Genomic DNA, 22,407 nt, shown 5'->3' with positions numbered 1-22,407 from the left:
AAGCATAAATTTCTGTATATTTATTTTACAAATTATTCTATTTAAAGCATCTGAGTTCCCCCCTGTTCTGATATACGTATATAGTGTGCATATATATATTGCATATATATGTATATATATATATAAAACTATATGTATATTAGCATATACTGTACATATATATTTATTGGGAACACACAGTTCCCATAGTCTGTAATGTAAAGGCACTTTTCAGTGCCGGTTTTTTCTAACACTCCACACCTGCCAACTTTAGCCCCTAAAAACTGCCTAATTATTTTTTTTTAAAAGAAGCTTCAATTTTATATTTTTTCATGTAGTAATACCAGCGTACGCAAATGTGTGCTGGTAGCTTTCATAGGCTCCAATAGTAGCCTTGTTCTCATGCCGTAAGACACGACATGAGAACTAGCGCAGCGAAGGGGTAAGTCGTGCAGTGATGAGCAGCAAATTTAAATATATATGTATATGAATATATACATATATATTTATGTGTTTATATTTGTATATACACATAGTAACACATAAATGTATATGTATATTAGCATATACATATATATCTATTGGGAACACACAGTTACCATAGACTGCAATGTAAAGGCACTTTTCAATGCCACACCAGCCAACTTTAGCCCCTAAAAACTGCCTACATTTTTAAAAAGAAAGATGCTTCAATTTTTTATATTTCAAAAGGCACTACATTTTTGGGGGGTGGGGCAGTTGGGCACATTTAAAAATGTAACCAGAGGTCTCAAATTTTTTGAGCGCTAGTTGCTACTGCTGCTTATTTATCGCGTACCCACAAACGGATTAATTTGCCTGTTTGCGGGTATGCAATAAATTAGCGCTCCACTTGTAATCTAGCACTATGTATCCAAAGGGCCTTAACCATGAATTTGATTTAACCCCCTTTTTATAATAATTTTCTGTCCCTTTATGGACTGATATGCATGTCCATTGTACCTTTGTGCCTGGATCCATTTCTTGATGGATTGTTAATTTGTTGAAATTTAGTTACATATGCCTCCTCATTTTATTTTTCATTTTGGACACTAACGCTTTAATAATAGGAGTTGAAAGTTTAATTTTTATGTATATTGGTAATGTAATAAGTCCCTCCCTTTTCTTGAATGGGAATCGGTCTAAATTGTATTGCTTGGGGTTTTAGAATGGTGTGTAGTATTCCCATTTGTTAGCTTTATAAAGGGTCAGGAGTCCCAAAACGTTGCTCCCATGGTGTAACAAAGTTTTCAAATCCTGAAAGATTGGAGTACTGCCCCCTCTATGTTTGTGGAATTCTGGGCTTTTATTGGGGGAAGCCTGGGGAACATGTACCCTGTTTGCCAGTGATTGCAGTCAAATTTATTTTTACTCTGCAGTGCTGATCTCTTCCTTGAGCTCTGTGCATTTTGTTACAGCACCGGACAATGCTTACATGAATTGTTGTTGGATAGTGGATGTAATCACTGTTTATAATAAACATATCAAGTGAAACAGGTCTCTTTGCTTATACTTAGGAGTTTGCATCACACATTGCCAAACTCACGCTTGGTCCTAAAGACTTTGTTACTGCACCAGATAAGGATGTACAAAGTTAACGATTAATGAAAAGACATACGAACTTCCAACTGTGCTCCACTACTATGGCTAATATGGTACCACAGGGTAGAATGGATCCTGAAGTGATTGAACCAACTTTGTTTGCAGAAAATCTGGAATTCGGAATATGCGAATAGGGAATTGGTAGGGTGACCATGTTGTCGCTTTAAAAATGGACACATATGCAAAACATTTCTTTAAATAGCCCCTTTTTAAAGCGGCAATATTTTCACCCTAGGAATTGTCCCCTTTGCAGACTGCCATATGTGAACAGGAGAACAAAATAAAAGAAATAGTACATGTGTTGATTTGGTGAGATGTGTTTATTTATGCCTCCTCAGCTTGTTTTTATAATTACTATATAGCGTCAATTTTTGTAAATATTTTATGTGCTTGCCAAGATCTGGTTACAAACCTCCCAATATTTTCTCAATGCTCTTTAGGACTGTGAAGGCTAGGCTGAGTATGATTCATGTGCAGAATTGCAGTTTCCCTGTAGGTGAGGGTGGGCTGACCATGGGTAAGTTCCATCCTGATACCTATACGGAAACTGGAAAATTTGTAGGAAACGTATAGCGTTAAGAGCAGGAGCAGGTCATATAGTATCATACACAGGCCTCAATTACAATTTTTCTGATATGAATTTTGGCCGATATGGGGCTAGATTACAAGTGGAGCGCTAACTGTTGTGCATGAGCGAAAAGGAGAAGCTCTTTGCACACATCAGTAGTGCAAATATTACTAGTTGAAAGTAAATGCGTTCAATTGAGTGCAATTGAACTTAACGCGCATCGGGCTTAAAGGGACACTGTACCCAAAAAAAATATTTTGGGATTCAGATTGAGCATGAAATTTTAAGCAAATTTCGAATTTACTCCTATTATCAAATTTTCTTCATTCTCTTGGTATCTTTATTTGAAATGCAAGAATGTAAGTTTAGATGCCGGCCCATTTTTGGTGAACAACCTGGGTTGTCCTTGCTGATTGGTGGATAAATTCATCAACCAATAAAAAAGTGCTGTCCAGAGTACTGAAACCAAAAAAAGCTTAGATGCCTTCTTTTTCAAATAATGATAGCAAGAGAACAAAGAAAAAATTTGGGTTCAGTGTCCCTTTAACTGTTAAGCTCGACTAAAAAGTAGAAGAAAAAAATTTAAAAATACATTTTAAAGCATAATTACACTCAGAATAAAAATGTCTGATAACAATTATTTAAAAAAAATTATATTAAAAGGGATAAGGGCTCAAAGGCATAAGGTCTCAGGTGTGAGAGAGAAAAAAAAGGACTGCAAAGGTCTTTAACATAGAGATGCATACATACACATGTCTAAATATGTAAATGTATGTATATTTATATGTATATATGTGTGAGAGTATGTATGTATTTATGTATTTATATGTGTATATATGTATTTACAGACATATATACAGTATACATATAAACACATATATAAGTGAATTGGATCTCTTTGCAATCAAGTAGCTGAAAACATGAAAAAACATATTTATGTAGCTGAAAACATGAAAAAACATATTTATGCAATATTCATATTATATGTGTTTAGCTATGTATTTACTGTATATATTTTACATTCCAATGTTCTTCACATAAGGGAATATGTTCTAAGTATTTTTAAATAGATATACATAAGACTATCTGTATATATCTATACCTATATATAATATAGGTATAATCAAATATATATAGGTATAGATATGTATTGTACCAAAATGCCATTATATATTGTCAGGGTATCTGTGAGTAACATTAAATAAACTACAGATGTATCATAGAATCTAATATTTCATTTTGTAGCTAAAAATCCAATTTGATATGAGATGGTCTTGGCTGGGTGAAACAACCCCCATTCTTCTTGCTCTGAAACATTTGGTCATTAGTTCAGCCAATTTATTTCAAAGAGATGGTCATCTATAAGGCTGTGTATTGCAAATCTTAGATCAGACATAAGATATATTTCTCCTGATTAACATAGCATCTGACAACAAAAGGTTTAGCTTTGAAGCTCACAGCCCCGTAGGGGGTAGCAAACAAAAATTCTGAGAATATAGTAATTAGCACAGACATGTCAATTGCCCCTGAGCCTCAGATAAACATGTACTGAACCAAACAGAAACACATGTTTGTATTGTAGCTTTAAAATTCATTTTTAAAGTACAACTTGTGTTTAAATTTCAAGTATAATTGATTCTCAGACTGTATAAATATCCTGAGAATAAATGCCTAACAGTAACATATTAGACAAATATTTGCTGAGCTTGATAAATGGCCGTATAATAAATGTATAAATGTTTATTTTAAAATAACATCTGTTTCTTTATTTTTCAGACAACAAGATGTCCTATGAATATTAGCCATAAACATGGATCTGTGTACTCAAAAATTATTAGGAATGTGAAATATGTGTGTTTGTATGAATATAATGCCAGGATGTTAAATACCATGATTCTGGGGAGAGCAAATAATTGACAGTATAATTGCTTATTGGTATGATCGTTAGAAACATATTCTTGTATTTGGTATTGGAATAGTCATAAAAATGACATTATATTATCCCATCTATAATTAAAATTGTAAATGATTAATACAAAAAATTAAAGTAGTTTAAATAATCACTTTATAAGGATGTATTGAACTGTGGCAATAATTGATGGTGAAACTGCATTTGCGGTTGTCTACTGCCCCCTAGGGGATTAAAACTGGTATGACAGCCAAATAAATTAACTATTGGAATACATGCAGAGCCAGATGAGCCAATCAGGGAGGCGTCTCCCAAATAACCAATCAATGCTAAGCATCCGAAGGGCCAATTCGAAAGACAAGCACTGTGGGGCATTTCCAAATAATCACCTATGATTAGAAAAAAAAGGGGTGGGATTATATCGCGTGATATAACCCCAGGCAAGAGAAAAATAAAGGACTCTGTGCTGAATTTTGACTGACAAACTGTTGCCTTGGGATCCAGTCTATTATAAAGCAATCTGGGACTAATGTTTATCGATCTTGCAAAAATTACCTCTTTTAATTTATGAGGTGAAATTGGATTTATCAGAGGAACCCTGGAAGAATTGATTTGCTTATATGGGTGAAGTATAAGAAACTGTTAAATATATAACTTGATATTTTAAAGCAAATACATTCATTGTTGCCACAGTATTTTAAGCTTGTGTTTCATAGTCCTGTGTAGTCTTAATATTATAGAAGAAATGAGAGAGTAGTATATACCACTTATAAACCTCACGGTGCCTCCCTCGTAACAAATTATATCTTACTAAAAAGGAGAGAGAAAAATATTAGAGAATACAATAATCCTCTAAAAAAGAAAGGGAATAAAAACGGCACACATATGAGGTGAATTCAACAATTTATTAAACTCATATAGTATTTACAAAAGAAGTTTGCCCAAACATGCCCTGCCATCTCAAAAATAGAGCAAAAACATGCAACCACACCACTATATACAAATTAAAACCAGAACTACATCTCGTATCAATATAATACAAGCCTGTATCATTAAATCACACAAAGGAAAAGAGCAGTCTGGATCACAGATGAGAGAGAAACAATATCAAACCAGACAAGTGAGAGGGAGGGAAGATCAATATGCGCAGAACAGGGGAAGACCACGAGGGAGAGGGAACTAATGGGGTTATTAACTAATCCAAACGATGAGGAATTGCAAATTGTAAACTTAGCAACATTCCCTTTAAATCTGGCACATATTGAATTACTAAAGAAAGGTTTATCCTTTTGCCCCTCAGTGCAAGTTGATAAATTTGAGATTTTAAAAGATCTCAATCTCTTTGCGAGAAAAATTGTTCTCTCTGTGATTATGAGATCAAATGTGGATACTCCACTTGCTCTTAACCCTGATGATGTACCAGCTTTAGATGTACTTGAATCCCTTTTAGCTGAAAATGAACAAGAAGTCACACAAGATTCTGAGGTGACAATAGATGTACACACACATAAACCAGTGTTTAGACCTAAATCTAAATATATTCCGTCTTTATCCTTGATTCCCTCGGTTAATCTCTTTGTGAAAATAATTGAAAAAGAGATTGAGGGTCTTGTACCAAGAATTATGGATGATAATCTTATTCCAAGGGAAAGAAAAGCTCTAAAAGAGCTAAGTACAGCTAGTGGCTTGATTTTAAAGCCTGCGGATAAAGGCGGAAACCTGGTTATAATGGATGAGAGTTTATATGTTAATGAAATAAAACATCAATTATCTGACAAAAATCAATATGAAAGACTTGACTCAAATCCCTTAGGCCAGATCCAAGTGTCTCTATTCAAACTTTTGAATGAAGCTAAATGTATGGGAGTAATTACACAGAAGGAATTTCAATTTTTATATCCGGAACATCCTATAATGCCTGTATTCTATGTGCTTCCAAAGCTACATAAAAACATGAAATGTCCCCCGGGTCGACCGATCGTCTCGGGGATTGGAAGCATATCTGAGAATATTGGCAATTATGTGGATCAGTATCTTCGCCCTTTTCTGTCGATGTTACCGTCCTATGTAAAGCACACAGCTGATCTTTTAAGGAAAATTGATGGGATCTCGGTAAAAGAAACTACGTTGTTAGCATCACTTGATGTGGAAAGTTTATATTCTTCAATCCCACATGAAGTGGGTTTGTTAGCAATAAGAACATTTTTGGAAACAAGGGGTCCCTCATATAAGGATCATACAGACTTTGTCATTTCCCTATTAGAATTTATCTTAAAAAACAATGTATTCTCCTTTAATGGGAAAATTTACCGTCAGATAAGGGGAACAGCGATGGGGGCGGTCTTTAGAACGCAGCTTCATAACTGGTGTTTCTGGCGAGCCTGCCAGAAAAAAACCCCTAGCCTGAACTAAACTATCAATAGCCCTTAAAAGGGCCTTTTGCGGGGCATTGCCCCAAATAAATCAGCTCTTTTACCTGTAAAAATTAATACAAACAACCCCCCCAACAGTAAAACCCACCACCCACACAACCAACCCCCCAAATAAAATCCTAACTAATAAAACCTAAGCTCCCCATTGCCCTGAAAAGGGCATTTGGATGGGCATTGCCCTTAAAAGGGCATTTAGCTCTATTGCAGGTCCAAAGCCTTAACCTAAAAAATAAACCCATCCAATACACCCTTAAATAAATCCTAACACTAACCCCCGAAGGATAGATACAAAAAGACAGCGCTTCATAGTGCAGATAACTCCAAAAGGTGAAATAGCACAGTGACAACAAACAAGTGAAAATATACTCACAAGTATATTGGCACTCTTGTTAAAAGAAGTGCGAATATGCAGGCTAACATTTTCAGCAGTCAGTACGCTGGAGTAAAGGTGATACAATGTATCGTAGATGCAGCCGTGGACTCTCCTCCGTCAACAGCAGGGATCCTCTGTAAACAAACAGTTCAACATGTGCGGCTTCTACTTGACAAGGATAACTTGTCAATAGTTAGCCATGTATAGAAAACAACTTCAATTTTAATTCCTTCCAGGAAACGAGGACACAAAAGGTGCTAAAGAAAGTCTCTGGGTAAAATAAAATAGTTGTTTATTTGTGAGTGTAAAACGCATTTCTCGGCCGTAAGCTCCTGGCCGTTTCATCAGGTTAATTACAAACAATGTTTCATGACAAATTTACAAAGGATAACATCAGATTTGATTGGTCTATACATAGACGAATGGTAACATTTGAGACAAAACAGATACATAATGGTAAGTAACATGTCTCGCTGTTGGAACGATTTGCCTTAATATACCAACTTCCTAAAACAGCTTTCTGAAGTAACTCATCTGTATCGGTTATACCAAAAATATCAATAAAACAAATTTCTATGTATATGCGTTTTAAAAACTATATGAAAATTTTCAATACTCTACGATGAGCTAAGATGATCTCTGTATAAAAGTGTTTCAAAACTAAGTGCATAACATCTATGTTCTACCATGAGCTGGAATAAGAAACTAACGTGTTGTATTTAATAAATAGGAAAGATGATGTATATAAACAGATATATATAAAATCTCTAAAAATACAGACCGGCATGAGCTGGTTGGGAATGCAGACTAAAGATTCGCTAAATGTTCAGAAGTGTTGTTCTAAGAGAGATAATTGGGATAGTATTCAAAATTATGGGATACCAATCTCTGGTTTGTATAAGGACCGCAAAACTGAAAAAATACAAGCAAGATAATTTTAACTGTTAGTGTAATGGTATTGGTCGTTTAGATATTGTGCTTGTTACATGGATAGGTGAATGTAATGAATATTACTATTTGTTAAATGGTCTCGCATAAATAACGAGAAAAAACTAAGAATGGTAATGATAAATTGTGAATTCTAGTGAATAGGTCTGTGTGTGTGAGTTAGTGGTATGGGAGAAAGAATATATAATAATTGATATGATAAATACAAAGCTGAAAAACTTGGAATTCGGATAAATTTTCCTACATGGATCAAACGACTGTGTATCCATGATATCCAGTTTAGAGGATACTGAAAAGCCTCTACAATTGGAGTAGGTAAAGGGTAAACCCATAGATAAAAGAGGGGAATCTACACCAAAAATAAATAAATAAAAACTTGAAAATCCAAAATATGTGTGTGCACATCTATACACACGAAAACACATACAAATATGCGTTCATGTATATATACATATACACACGTATAAACATACATTCAGCTTAAAGTGTTACAATGATGAGTGAATGTGGAGCAAAAACGGTGAATGTAAAAAATAATAAATGATAATAGTGGTAATAATGCTATTGTGTTCCGAAGATTCACTTATCAGGAGAATTCTTCATCCAAGCGGCAAGGTGTCCTCAACAAAGCCAGCAGAAGTGGTTATCCAGATGGGCAGAAGTGGTCCTCCAGATGGGCAGAAGTCTTCATCCAGACGGCATCTTCTATCTTCATCCTTCTGGTGTGGAGCGGGTCCATCTTCAAGACATCCGACGTGGAGCATCCTCTTCTTCTGACGGACTAACGACAAATGAAGGTAGCTTTAAATGACCTCATCCAAGATGGCATCCCTTAGATTCCGATTGGCTGATAGAATTCTATCAGCCAATCGGAACTAAGGTACAAAAAATCATATTGGCTGATTGGATCAGCCAATATGTTTGACCTTGCATTCCATTGGCTGATTGGAACAGTCAATAGAATGCGAGCTCAATCCTATTGGCTGATTGGCATAGCATAAAACTCTTAACTAAAATGCTAAAAAGTACACTAACACCCATAAACTACCTATTAACCCCTAAACCGAGGCTCCCCAGATCGCAAACACTAAAATAAATATTTTAACCCCTAATCAGCCAAACCGGACATCGCCGCCACTATAATAAACATATTAACCCCTAAACCGCCGCACTCATGCATCGCAAACACTAGTTAAATATTATTAACCCATAATCTGCCTGCTCTAACATTGCTGACACCTACCTACCTTTTTTAACCCCTAATCTGCCGCCCCCAACGTCGCTGCCGCTATATTAAATGTATTAACCCCTAAACCTAAGTCTAACCCTAAACCTAACCCCCCCTAACTGAAATATAATTTTAATAAATCTAAATAAAATTACTATCATTAACTAAATTATTCCTATTTAAAACTAAATACTTACCTGTAAAATAAACCCTAAGATAGCTACAATATAGCTAATAGTTACATACGAAGAGAGAAGCGCTCTACCAGGAACGAACAACAGCTCAGTGGCTTGTTCTATGGCGATTTACCACCCGGAAGCAGCCTCTTTTAGACCAGTGTGCTTTTCACAGAAGAAAACTTTCCTGAAGCATATCAGTCTGATCCTGCCAATTAAGGTCAGTCCAGCCCCGAAATACCAGGCAATTCTCCTCTGAACAAGGAACATGACAACCCCAGACGATCGTTTCGGCCTCCTATGGGCCTCATCAGTGAGGTGCAGCCACATTCCTCTAAGCACACTGGGCAAGGATTCCACATCTGGTTTCCCCCATCACCCATAGGGAGACTTCCCCAGGGTCATAATAATTTGCATACAAAGAGAGAAGCGCTCTACCAGGAACGAACAACAGCTCAGTGGCTTGTTCTATGGCGATTTACCACCCGGAAGCAGCCTCTTTTAGACCAGTGTGCTTTTCACAGAAGAAATCTTTCCTGAAGTATATCAGTCTGATCCTGCCAATTAAGGTCAGTCCAGCCCTGACATACCAGGCAATTCTCCTCTGAACAAGGAACATGACAACCCCAGACGATCGTTTCGGCCTCCTATGGGCCTCGTCAGTGAGGTGCAGCCACATTCCTCTAAGCACACTGGGCAAGGAGTCCACATCTGGTTTCCCCCATCACCCATAGGGAGACTTCCCCAGGGTAATAATAATTTGCATACGAAGAGAGAAGCGCTCTACCAGGAACGAACAACAGCTCAGTGGCTTCTTCTATGGCGATTTACCACCTGGAAGCAGCCTCTTTTAAACCAGTGTGCTTTTCACAAAAAGAACGTGCACCCTGAGGAGTTACAATAAAAATGAACATGCATGGAAGTTATTCCAGCTTCTGTTCTATCTCATGGAGTGCTGTTCTCTCTCTTTCGAATTTTATAGCTAATAGTTACATTGTATCTATCTTAGGGTTTATTTTTATTTTACAGGCAACTTTGTATTTATTTTAACTCGGTACAATAGTTATTAAATAGTTATTAACTAATTAATAACTACCTAGTTAAAATAAAGACAAATTTACCTGTAAAATAAAACCTAACCTATGTTACAATTACACCTAACACTACATTATAATTAAATTAATTACCTAAACTAAATACAATTAATTACAATTTAAATAAATTACCTAAAGTACGAAACCCCCCCCACTAAATTACGGAAAATAATAAAATAATTACAAGAATTTTAAACGAATTACATCGAATCTAATCCCCCTAACAAAATAAAAAAGCCCCCCAAAATAAAAAAAAGCCCTACCCTACACTAAATTACAAATAGCCCTTAAAAGGGCCTTTTGCGGGGCATTGCCCCAAAGTAATCAGCTCTTTTACCTGTAAAAAGTAAAAGTACAAATACACTCCCCAACATTAAAACCCACCACCAACACAACCAACCCTACTCTAAAACCCACCAAATCCCCCCTTAAAAAACCTAACACTAACCCCTTGAAGATCACCCTACCTTGAGAAGTCTTCACCCAACCGGGCCGAAGTCCTCCATGAAGCTGGCAGAAGTGGTCCTCCAGACGGGCAGAAGTGGAGACATCTTCTATCTTCATCCATTTGGCGTGGAGCGGCTCCATCTTCAAGACATCCGACGAGGAGCATCCTCTTCTAATGACATCCGACGACTGATTGAAGGTTTCTTTAAATGACGTCATCCAAGAAGGTCTCCATTCAATTCCAATTGGCTGATAGAATTCTATCAGCCAATCGGAATTAAGGTAGAAAAAATCCTCTTGGCTGATCCAATCAGCCAATAGGATTAAGCTTGCATTCTATTGGCTGATTGGATCAGCCAATAGGATTGAACTTCAATCCAATAGGATTTTTTCTACCTTAATTCCATGTTGGATGTCTTGAAGATGGAGCCGCTCTGCGCTGGATGGATGAAGATAGAAGATGCCGCCTGGATGAAGATTTCTGCCCATCTGGAGGACCACTTCTGCCCGTCTGGAGGACCACTTCTGCCGGCTTCGTGGAGGACTTCAGCTCAGTTGGGTGAAGACTTCTCAAGGTAGGGTGATCTTCAAGGGGTTAGAATTAGGTTTTTTTAAGGGGGGATTGGGTGGGTTTTAGAGTAGGGTTGGTTGTGTTGGTGGTGGGTTTTAATGTTGGGGGGTATTTGTACTTTGTTTATACAGGTAAAAGAGCTGATTACTTTGGGGCAATGCTCTGCAAAAGGCCCTTTTAAGGGCTATTTGTAATTTAATGTAGGGTAGTGCTTTTTTATTGTGGAGGGCTTTTTTATTTTGTTAGGGGTATTAGAATAGGTGTAATTAGTTTAAAATTCTTGTACTGTAATTATTTTATTATTTTCTGTAATTTAGTGTTTTTTTTTTCTTCTGTACTTTAGATAATTTATTTAAATTTTAATTAATTGTATTTAGTTTAGGGAATTATTTTAATTATAGTGTGGTGTTAGGTGTAATTGTAACATAGGTTAGGTTTTATTTTACAGGTAAATTTGTCTTTATTTTAACTAGGTAGTTATTAAATAGTTAATAACTATTTATTAACTATTGTACCTAGTCAAAATAAATACAAAGTTGCCTGTAAAATAAAAATAAACCCTAAGATAGATACTAGACATGTGCGGTTCGTTTCGGATTAATTCGGAAATTCGGTAAATTCGGTAAATTCGGAGATTCGGATCGATTCGGATTTCCGAATTAAAATACTTCCGAATCTACCGAATGAATCCGAAATAGCTGCCGTATCTCCGAATAAATCCGAATTAGCTCGTTAAAATTCGGCATTTCCCCATAGGAAACAATGGGAGTTTCGGCTGAAAAAAAACTAACACCGCAGCCCCATTGTTTCCTATGGGGAAACACTAAGTCTGCACCTAACACCCTAACATGTACCCCGAGTCTCTAAACACCCCTAATATAACACTTATTAACCCCTAATCTGCTGCCTCCGCTATCGCTGACACCTGCATTATTTTATTAACCCCTAATCTGCCGACCGAATATCGCCGCCACCTACATTATAACTATTAACCCCTAATCTGCTGTCCCTAACACCGCCGACCCCTACATTATAGTTATTAACCCCTAATCTGCCTCCCCCAACGTCGCCGCAATCTAACTACAAGTATTAACCCCTAATCTGCCGACCGAATATCGCCGCCGCCTACATTATAGCTATTAACCCCTAATCTGCTGTCCCTAACACCGCCGACCCCTACATTATAGTTATTAACCCCTAATCTGCCCCCCCCAACATCGCCGCAATCTAACTACAAGTATTAACCCCTAATCTGCCGACCCGATATCGCCGCCGCCTACATTATAGCTATTAACCCCTAATCTGCTGTCCCTAACACCGCCGACCCCTACATTATAGTTATTAACCCCTAATCTGCCCCCCCCAACGTCGCCACAATCTAACTACAAGTATTAACCCCTAATCTGCCGACCGAATATCGCCGCCGCCTACATTATAGCTATTAACCCCTAATCTGCTGTCCCTAACACCGCCGACCCCTACATTATAGTTATTAACCCCTAAACTGCCCCCCCCCAACGTCGCCACAATCTAACTACAAGTATTAACCCCTAATCTGCCGACCGCAAATCGCCGCCACTATAATAAATGTATTAACCCCTAAACCGCCGCACTCCCGCCTCGCAAACACTATAATACATTTTATTAACCGCTAATCTGCCCTCCCTAACATCGCCGCCACCTACCTACAATTATTAACCCCTAACCTCACGCCCGCACCGTCACCGCTACTATAATAAGGTTATTAACCCCTAAACCTAAGTCTAACCCTAACACTAACACCCCCTAACTTAAATATAATTTAAATAAAACGAAATAAATTTACTATAGTTAAATAAATGAATCCTATTTAAAACTAAAGACTTACCTGTAAAATAAACCCTAAGATAGCTGCAATATAACTAATAGTTACATTGTAGCTATTTTAGGATTTATTTTTATTTTACAGGCAACTTTGTATTTATTTTAACTAGGTACAATAGTTATTAAATAGTTAATAACTATTTAATAACTACCTAGCTAAAATAAATACAAATTTACCTGTAAAATAAATCCTAACCTAAGTTACAATTACACCTAACACTACACTATCATTTAATTAATTAAATAAATGACTCATATTTAAAACTAAATACTTACCTGTAAAATAAACCCTAATATAGCTGCAATATAACTAATAGTTACATTGTAGCTATTTTAGCATTTATATTTATTTTACAGGCAACTTTGTATTTATTTTAACTAGGTACAATAGCTATTAAATAGTTATTGACTAATTAATAGCTACCTAGTTAAAATAATTACAAAATTACCTGTAAAATAAATCCTAACCTAAGTTACAATAAAACCTAACACTACACTATCATTAAATAAATTAACTACAAGTACCTACAGTTATCTACAATTAAATAAACTAAAGTACAAAACCCCCCCACTAAATTACAAAAAATAAAAAACCACTAAATTACAAAAAATAAAAAAATATTACAAGAATTTTAAACTAATTACACCTAATCTAAGCCCCCTAATAAAATAACAAAGCCCCCCGAAATAAAAAAAAATGCCCTACCCTATACTAAATTACAAAAGTTAACAGCTCTATTACCTTACCAGCCCTGAACAGGGCCCTTTGCGGGGCATGCCCCAAAGAAAACAGCTCTTTTGCCTGTAAAAAAAAAACACAATCCCCCTCCCCCACATTACAACCCACCACCCACATACCCCTACTCTAACCCAAACCCCCCTTAAATAAACCTAACACTACCCCCCTGAAGATCTCCCTACCTTGAGTCGTGTTCACCCAGCCGGGCCGAAGTCTTCATCCGATGGGGCAGAAGAGGACATCCAGACCAGCAGAAGTCTTCATCCAAGCGGGGCAAGAAGAGGTCTTCCATCCATCATACAAGTACCAAAATACAAACAAACACTAAATTACCAAAAATAATAAAATATTACAATAATTTTAATCTAATTACACCTAATCTAAGCCCCCTACTAGCTATTAATATAGCTACAATATAACTAATAGTTACATTGTAGCTATTTTAGGATTTATAAGTATTTTACAGGCAACTTTGTATTTATTTTAACTAGGTACAATAGTTATTAAATAGTTAATAACTATTTAATAACTACCTAGCTAAAATAAATACAAATTTACCTGTAAAATAAATCATAACCTAAGTTACAATTACACCTAACACTACACTATCATTAAATTAACTAAATAAATGAATCCTATATAAAACTAAAGACTTACCTGTAAAATAAACCCTAATATAGCTGCAATATAACTAATAGTTACATTGTAGCTATTTTAGCATTTATATTTATTGTACAGGCAACTTTGTATTCATTTTAACTAGGTTCAATAGCTATTAAATAGATATTGACTATTTAATAGCTACCTTGTTAAAATAATTACAAAATTACCTGTAAAATAAATCCTAACCTAAGTTACAATTAAACCTAACACTACACTATCATTAAATAAATTAACTACAAGTACCTACAATTAAATACAATTAAAAAAACTAAACTAAAGTACAAACCCCCCCCCACTAAATTACAAAAAATAAAAAAATATTACAAGAATTTTAAACTAATTACACCTAATCTAAGCCCCCTAATAAAATAACAAAGCCCCCCAAAATAAAAAAAAATGCCCTACCCTATACTAAATTACAAAAGTTAACAGCTCTATTACCTTACCAGCCCTGAACAGGGCCCTTTGCGGGGCATGCCCCAAAGAAAACAGCTCTTTTGCCTGTAAAAAAAAAAAAACACAATCCCCCCCCCCCACATTACAACCCACCACCCACATACCCCTACTCTAACCCAAACCCCCCTTAAATAAACCTAACACTACCCCCCTGAAGATCTCCCTACCTTGAGTCGTGTTCACCCAGCCGGGCCGAAGTCTTCATCCGATGGGGCAGAAGAGGACATCCAGACCGGCAGAAGTCTTCATCCAAGCGGGGCAAGAAGAGGTCTTCCATCCATCAGAAGTCTTGATCCAGGCGGCATCTTCTCTGTTCATCCATCCGGAGCGGAGCGGCAGCATCCTGAAGACATCCCACGCAGAGCATCCTCTTCTTTCTTGATCCGACGACTAGGTGACTGTACCTTTAAGTGACGTCATCCAAGATGGCGTCCCTTGAATTCCGATTGGCTGATAGGATTCTATCAGCCAATCGGAATTAAGGTAGGAAAAATCTGATTGGCTGATTCAATCAGCCAATCAGATTCAAGTTCAATCCGATTGGCTGATGGAATCAGCCAATCAGATTGACCTCGCATTATATTGGCTGTTCCGATCAGCCAATAGAATGCGAGCTCAATCTGATTGGCTGATTGGATCAGCCAATCGGATTGAACTTTAATCTGATTGGCTGATTGAATCAGCCAATCAGATTTTTCCTACCTTAATTCCGATTGGCTGATAGAATCCTATCAGCCAATCGGAATTCAAGGGACGCCATCTTGGATGACGTCACTTAAAGGTACAGTCACCTAGTCGTCGGATCAAGAAAGAAGAGGATGCTCTGCGTGGGATGTCTTCAGGATGCTGCCGCTCCGCTCCGGATGGATGAACAGAGAAGATGCCGCCTGGATCAAGACTTCTGATGGATGGAAGACCTCTTCTTGCCCCGCTTGGATGAAGACTTCTGCCGGTCTGGATGTCCTCTTCTGCCCCATCGGATGAAGACTTCGGCCCGCTGGGTGAAGACACGGTAGAGAGATCTTCAGGGGGGTAGTGTTAGGTTTATTTAAGGGGGGTTTGGGTTAGAGTAGGGGTATGTGGGTGGTGGGTTGTAATGTGTGGGGGGGGGTATTGTGTTTTTTTTTACAGGCAAAAGAGCTGTTTTCTTTGGGGCATGCCCAGCAAAAGGCCCTGTTCAGGGCTGGTAAGGTAATAGAGCTGATTACTTTTGTAATTTAGTATAGGGTAGGGCATTTTTTTATTTTGGGGGGCTTTGTTATTTTATTAGGGGGCTTAGATTAGGTGTAATTAGTTTAAAATTCTTGTAATTTTTTTTATTTTTTGTAATTTAGTGTTTGTTTTTTTTGTACTTTAGTTTAGTTTATTTCATTGTATTTAATTGTAGGTACTTGTAGTTAATTTATTTAATGATAGTGTAGTGTTAGGTTTAATAGTAACTTAGGTTAGGATTTATTTTACAGGTAATTTTGTAATTATTTTAACTAGGTAGCTATTAAACAGTAAATATCTATTTAATAGCTATTGTACCTAGTTAAAATAAATACAAAGTTGCCTGTAAAATAAATATAAATGCTAAAATAGCTACAATGTAACTATTAGTTATATTGTAGCTATATTAGGGTTTATTTTACAGGTAAGTATTTAGTTTATATAGGATTAATTTATTTAGTTAATTTAATGACAGTGTAGTGTTAGGTGTAATTGTAACTTAGGTTAGGGTTTATTTTACAGGTAAATTTGTATTTATTTTAGCTAGGTAGTTATTAACTATTTAATAGCTATTGTACCTAGTTAAAATAAATACAAAGTTGCCTGTAAAATAAATATAAATCCTAAAATAGCTACAATGTAACTATTAGTTATATTGTAGCTATATTAATAGCTAGTAGGGGGCTTAGATTAGGTGTAATTAGTTTAAAATTATTGTAATATTTGTTTTTTTGTACTTTTCTGATGGATGGAAGACCTCTTCTTGCCCCGCTTGGATTAAGACTTCTGCCGGTCTGGATGTCCTCTTCTGCCCCATCGGATGAAGACTTCGGCCCGGCTGGGTGAACACGACTCAAGGTAGGGAGATCTTCAGGGGGGTAGTGTTAGGTTTATTTAAGGGGGGTTTGGGTTAGAGTAGGGGTATGTGGGTGGTGGGTTGTAATGTGGGGGGGGGGTATTGTGTTTTTTTTTACAGGCAAAAGAGCTGTTTTCTTTGGGGCATGCCCCGCAAAAGGCCCTGTTCAGGGCTGGTAAGGTGATAGAGCTGTTAACTTTTGAAATTTAGTATAGGGTAGGGCATTTTTTTTTATTTTGGGGGCTTTGTTATTTTATTAGGGGGCTTAGATTAGGTGTAATTAGTTTAAAATTCTTGTAATATTTTTTTATTTTTTGTAATTTAGTGGGGGGGGTTTTTGTACTTTAGTTTAGTTTTTTAAATTGTATTTAATTGTAGGTACTTGTAGTTAATTTATTTAATGATAGTGTAGTGTTAGGTTTAATTGTAACTTAGGTTAGGATTTATTTTACAGGTAATTTTGTAATTATTTTAACTAGATAGCTATTAAATAGTCAATATCTATTTAATAGCTATTGAACCTAGTTAAAATAAATACAAAGTTGCCTGTACAATAAATATAAATGCTAAAATAGCTACAATGTAACTATTAGTTATATTGCAGCTATATTAGGGTTTATTTTACAGGTAAGTCTTTAGTTTTATATAGGATTCATTTATTTAGTTAATTTAATGATAGTGTAGTGTTAGGTGTAATTGTAACTTAGGTTATGATTTATTTTACAGGTAAATTTGTATTTATTTTAGCTAGGTAGTTATTAAATAGTTATTAACTATTTAATAGCTATTGTACCTAGTTAAAATAAATACAAAGTTGCCTGTAAAATAAATATAAATCCTAAAATAGCTACAATGTAACTATTAGTTATATTGAAGCTATATTAATAGCTAGTCGGGGGCTTAGATTAGGTGTAATTAGTTTAAAATTATTGTAATATTTTATTATTTTTTGTAATTTAGTGTTTGTTTGTATTTTGGTACTTGTATGATGGATGGAAGACCTCTTCTTGCCCCGCTTGGATGAAGACTTCTGCTGGTCTGGATGTCCTCTTCTGCCCCATCGGATGAAGACTTCGGCCCGGCTGGGTGAACACGACTCAAGGTAGGGAGATCTTCAGGGGGGTAGTGTTAGGTTTATTTAAGGGGGGTTTGGGTTAGAGTAGGGGTATGTGGGTGGTGGGTTGTAATGTGGGGGGGGGGATTGTGTTTTTTTTTTTACAGGCAAAAGAGCTGTTTTCTTTGGGGCATGCCCCGCAAAGGGCCCTGTTCAGGGCTGGTAAGGTAATAGAGCTGTTAACTTTTGTAATTTAGTATAGGGTAGGGCATTTTTTTTATTTTGGGGGGCTTTGTTATTTTATTAGGGGGCTTAGATTAGGTGTAATTAGTTTAAAATTCTTGTAATATTTTTTTATTTTTTGTAATTTAGTGTTTGTTTTTTTTTGTAATTTAGTGGGGGTTTTTTGTACTTTAGTTTATTTAATTGTAGATAATTGTAGGTACTTGTAGTTAATTTATTTAATGACAGTGTAGTGTTAGGTTTAATTGTAACTTAGGTTAGGATTTATTTTACAGGTAATTTTGTAATTATTTTAACTAGGTAGCTATTAATTAGTCAATAACTATTTAATAGCTTTTGTACCTAGTTAAAATAAATACAAAGTTGCCTGTAAAATAAATATAAATGCTAAAATAGCTACAATGTAACTATTAGTTATATTGCAGCTATCTTAGGGTTTATTTTACAGGTAAGTATTTTGTTTTAAATATGATTAATTTATTTAGTTAATTTAATGATAGTGTAGTGTTAGGTGTAATTGTAACTTAGGTTAGGATTTATTTTACAGGTAAATTTGTATTTATTTTAGCTAGGTAGTTATTAAATAGTTATTAACTATTTAATAACTATTGTACCTAGTTAAAATAAATACAAAGTTGCCTGTAAAATAAAAATAAATCCTAAAATAGCTACAATGTAACTATTAGTTATATTGCAGCTATCTTAGGGTTTATTTTACAGGTAAGTCTTTAGTTTTAAATAGGATTCATTTATTTAACTATAGTAAACTTATTTCGTTTTATTTAAATTATATTTAAGTTAGGGGGTGTTAGTGTTAGGGTTAGACTTAGGTTTAGGGGTTAATAACCTTATTATAGTAGCGGCGACGTTGGGGGCGGGAGATTAGGGGTTAATAATTGTAGGTAGGTGGCGGCGATGTTAGGGAGGGCAGATTAGGGGTTAATAAAATGTATTAAAGTGTTTGCGAGGCGGGAGTGCGGCAGTTTAGGGGTTAATACATTTATTATAGTGGCGGCGATTTGCGGTCGGCAGATTAGGGGTTAATACTTGTAGTTAGATTGTGTCGACGTTGGGGGGAGGCAGATTAGGGGTTAATAACTATAATGTAGGGGTCGGCGGTGTTAGGGACACCAGATTAGGGGTTAATAGCTATAATGTAGGCAGCAGCGATATCGGGTCGGCAGATTAGGGGTTAATACTTGTAGTTAGATTGCGGCGACGTTGGGGGGGGCAGATTAGGGGTTAATAACTATAATGTAGGGGTCGGCGGTGTTAGGGACAGCAGATTAGGGGTTAATAGCTATAATGTAGGCGGCGGCGATATCGGGTCGGCAGATTAGGGGTTAATACTTGTAGTTAGATTGCGGCGACGTTGGGGGGGCAGATTAGGGGTTAATAACTATAATGTAGGGGTCGGCGGTGTTAGGGACAGCAGATTAGGGGTTAATAGCTATAATGTAGGCGGCGGCGATATCGGGTCGGCAGATTAGGGGTTAATACTTGTAGTTAGATTGCGGCGACGTTGGGGGAGGCAGATTAGGGGTTAATAACTATAATGTAGGGGTCGGCGGTGTTAGGGACAGCAGATTAGGGGTTAATAGCTATAATGTAGGTTGCGGCGATATCCGATCGGCAGATTAGGGGTTAAATAATGTTATTATAGGGTTTGCGATGTGGGGGGGCCTCGGTTTAGTGGTTCATAGGTAGTTTATGGGTGTTAGTGACTTAGTGTACTAAATGGGTGTTAGTGTACTAAAAACATACCGAATTTCGGAACGGAATAGAACCGAATTCAGCCGAATCCGAATAAATCCGAAACGAATTTATTCGGATCCGAATAAATCCGAAACAAATTTATTCAAATTTTGCCGAATCCGATTCGATCCTAAACGAAATTCGAAAAGTCCGAATCGATCCGAACCGAAAACGAACCGAATTTTTTAGCCGTGCACATGTCTAATAGATACAATGTAACTATTAGTTATATTGTAGCTATCTTAGGGTTTATTTTACAGGTAAGTATTTAGTTTTAAATAGGAATAATTTAGTTAATGAACGTAATTTTATTTAGATTTATTAAAATTATATTTTAGTTAGGGGGGGTGAGGTTTAGGGTTAGACTTAGGTTTAGGGGTTAATACATTTACTATAGTGGCAGCGATGTTGGGGACGGCAGATTAGGGGCTAATAAATGTAGTTAGGTTGCGGCGACATTGGGGGCGGCAGATTAGGGGTTAATAAATATAATGTAGGGTTCGGCGATGTTGGGGGCATCAAATTAGGGGTTTATAAGTATAATGTAGGTGGCAGCGGTGTCCGGAGCGGCAGATTAGGGGTTAATAATATAAAGTGGATGTCGGGGGCGTCAGATTAGGGGTTAATAAGTGTAAGATTAGGGGTGTTTAGACTCGGGGTTCATGTTAGGGTGTTAGGTGTAGACATAAATGTATTTTCCCCATAGGAATCAATGGGGCTGCGTTAGAAGCTGAACGCTGCTTTTTTGCAGGTGTTAGTTTTTTTTTCAGCCTGCTCTCCCCCATTGATTCCTATGGGGAATACGTACACAAGCACGTTTTACCTGCTCACCGCTACCGTAAGCAGCACTGGTATTGAGGTGAGATGTGGAGCAAAATTTTGCTCTTCGCTCACTTTTTGGCGGTTAACGCCGTGTTTGTAAAAACCCGTAATACCAGCGCTGTCTGCAAGTGAGCAGTGAGGGAAAACTGCTCCTTAGCACCGCACCCCTGTTAACACAAAACTCGTAATCTAGGTGTTAGTTAATGATAGTAATTTTATTTAGATTTATTTAAATTATATTTAAGTTAGGGGGTGTTAGGGTTAGGGTTAGACTTAGATTTAGGGATTAATACATTTAATATAGTGGCAGCGACATTGGGGGTGGCAGATTAGGGGTTAATAAATATAATGTAGGTGGCGGCGATGTCCGGAGCGGAAGATTAGGGTTTAATAAGTATAATGTAGGTGTCGGCGATGTCGGGGTCGGCAGATTAGGGGTTAATAAGTATAAGATTAGGGGTGTTTAGACTCAGGGTTCATGTTAGGGTGTTAGGTGTAAACATAAAATGTGTTTCCCCATAGGAATCAATGGGGCTGCGTTACTGAACTTTACGCTGCTTTTTTGCAGGTGTTAGACTTTTTCTCAGCCGGCTCCCCCTATTGATGTCTATGAGGAAATCGTTCACGAGCACGTACGACCAGCTTACCACTGACTTAAGCAGCGCTGGTATTGGAGTTCGATATGGAGCTTAATTTTGCTCTACGCTCACTTCTTGCCGTTTAACGCCGGGTTTCTAAAAACCCGTAATACCAGCGCTGTAGGTAAGTAAGTGGTGAGAAAAAACTTTCCTAAAGTATATCAGTCTGATCCTGCCAATTAAGGTCAGTCCAGCCCCGAAATACCAGGCAATTCTTCTCTGAACAAGGAACATGACAACCCCAGACGATCGTTTCGGCCTCCTATGGGCCTCGTCAGTGAGGTGCAGCCACATTCCTCTAAGCACACTGGGCAAGGAGTCCACGTCTGGTTTCCCCCATCACCCATAGGGAGACTTCCCCAGGGTCATAATAATTTGCATACGAAAAGAGAAGCGCTCTACCAGGAATGAACAACAGCTCAGTGGCTTGTTCTATGGCGATTTACCACCCGGAAGCAGCCTCTTTTAGACCAGTGTGCTTTTCACAAAAAGAATGTGCACCCTGAGGAGTTACAATAAAAATGAACATGCATGGAAGTTATTCCAGCTTCTGTTCTATCTCATGGAGTGCTGTTCTCTCTCTTTCGAATTTTATAGCTAATAGTTACATTGTATCTATCTTAGGGTTTATTTTTATTTTACAGGCAACTTTGTATTTATTTTAACTCGGTACAATAGTTATTAAATAGTTATTAACTAATTAATAACTACCTAGTTAAAATAAAGACAAATTTACCTGTAAAATAAAACCTAACCTATGT

This window comes from Bombina bombina, chromosome 2 (genome assembly GCF_027579735.1).
Source record: "Bombina bombina isolate aBomBom1 chromosome 2, aBomBom1.pri, whole genome shotgun sequence".
NCBI classification, from domain to species: domain Eukaryota; kingdom Metazoa; phylum Chordata; class Amphibia; order Anura; family Bombinatoridae; genus Bombina; species Bombina bombina.
This window is presented reverse-complemented; position numbering follows the sequence as displayed.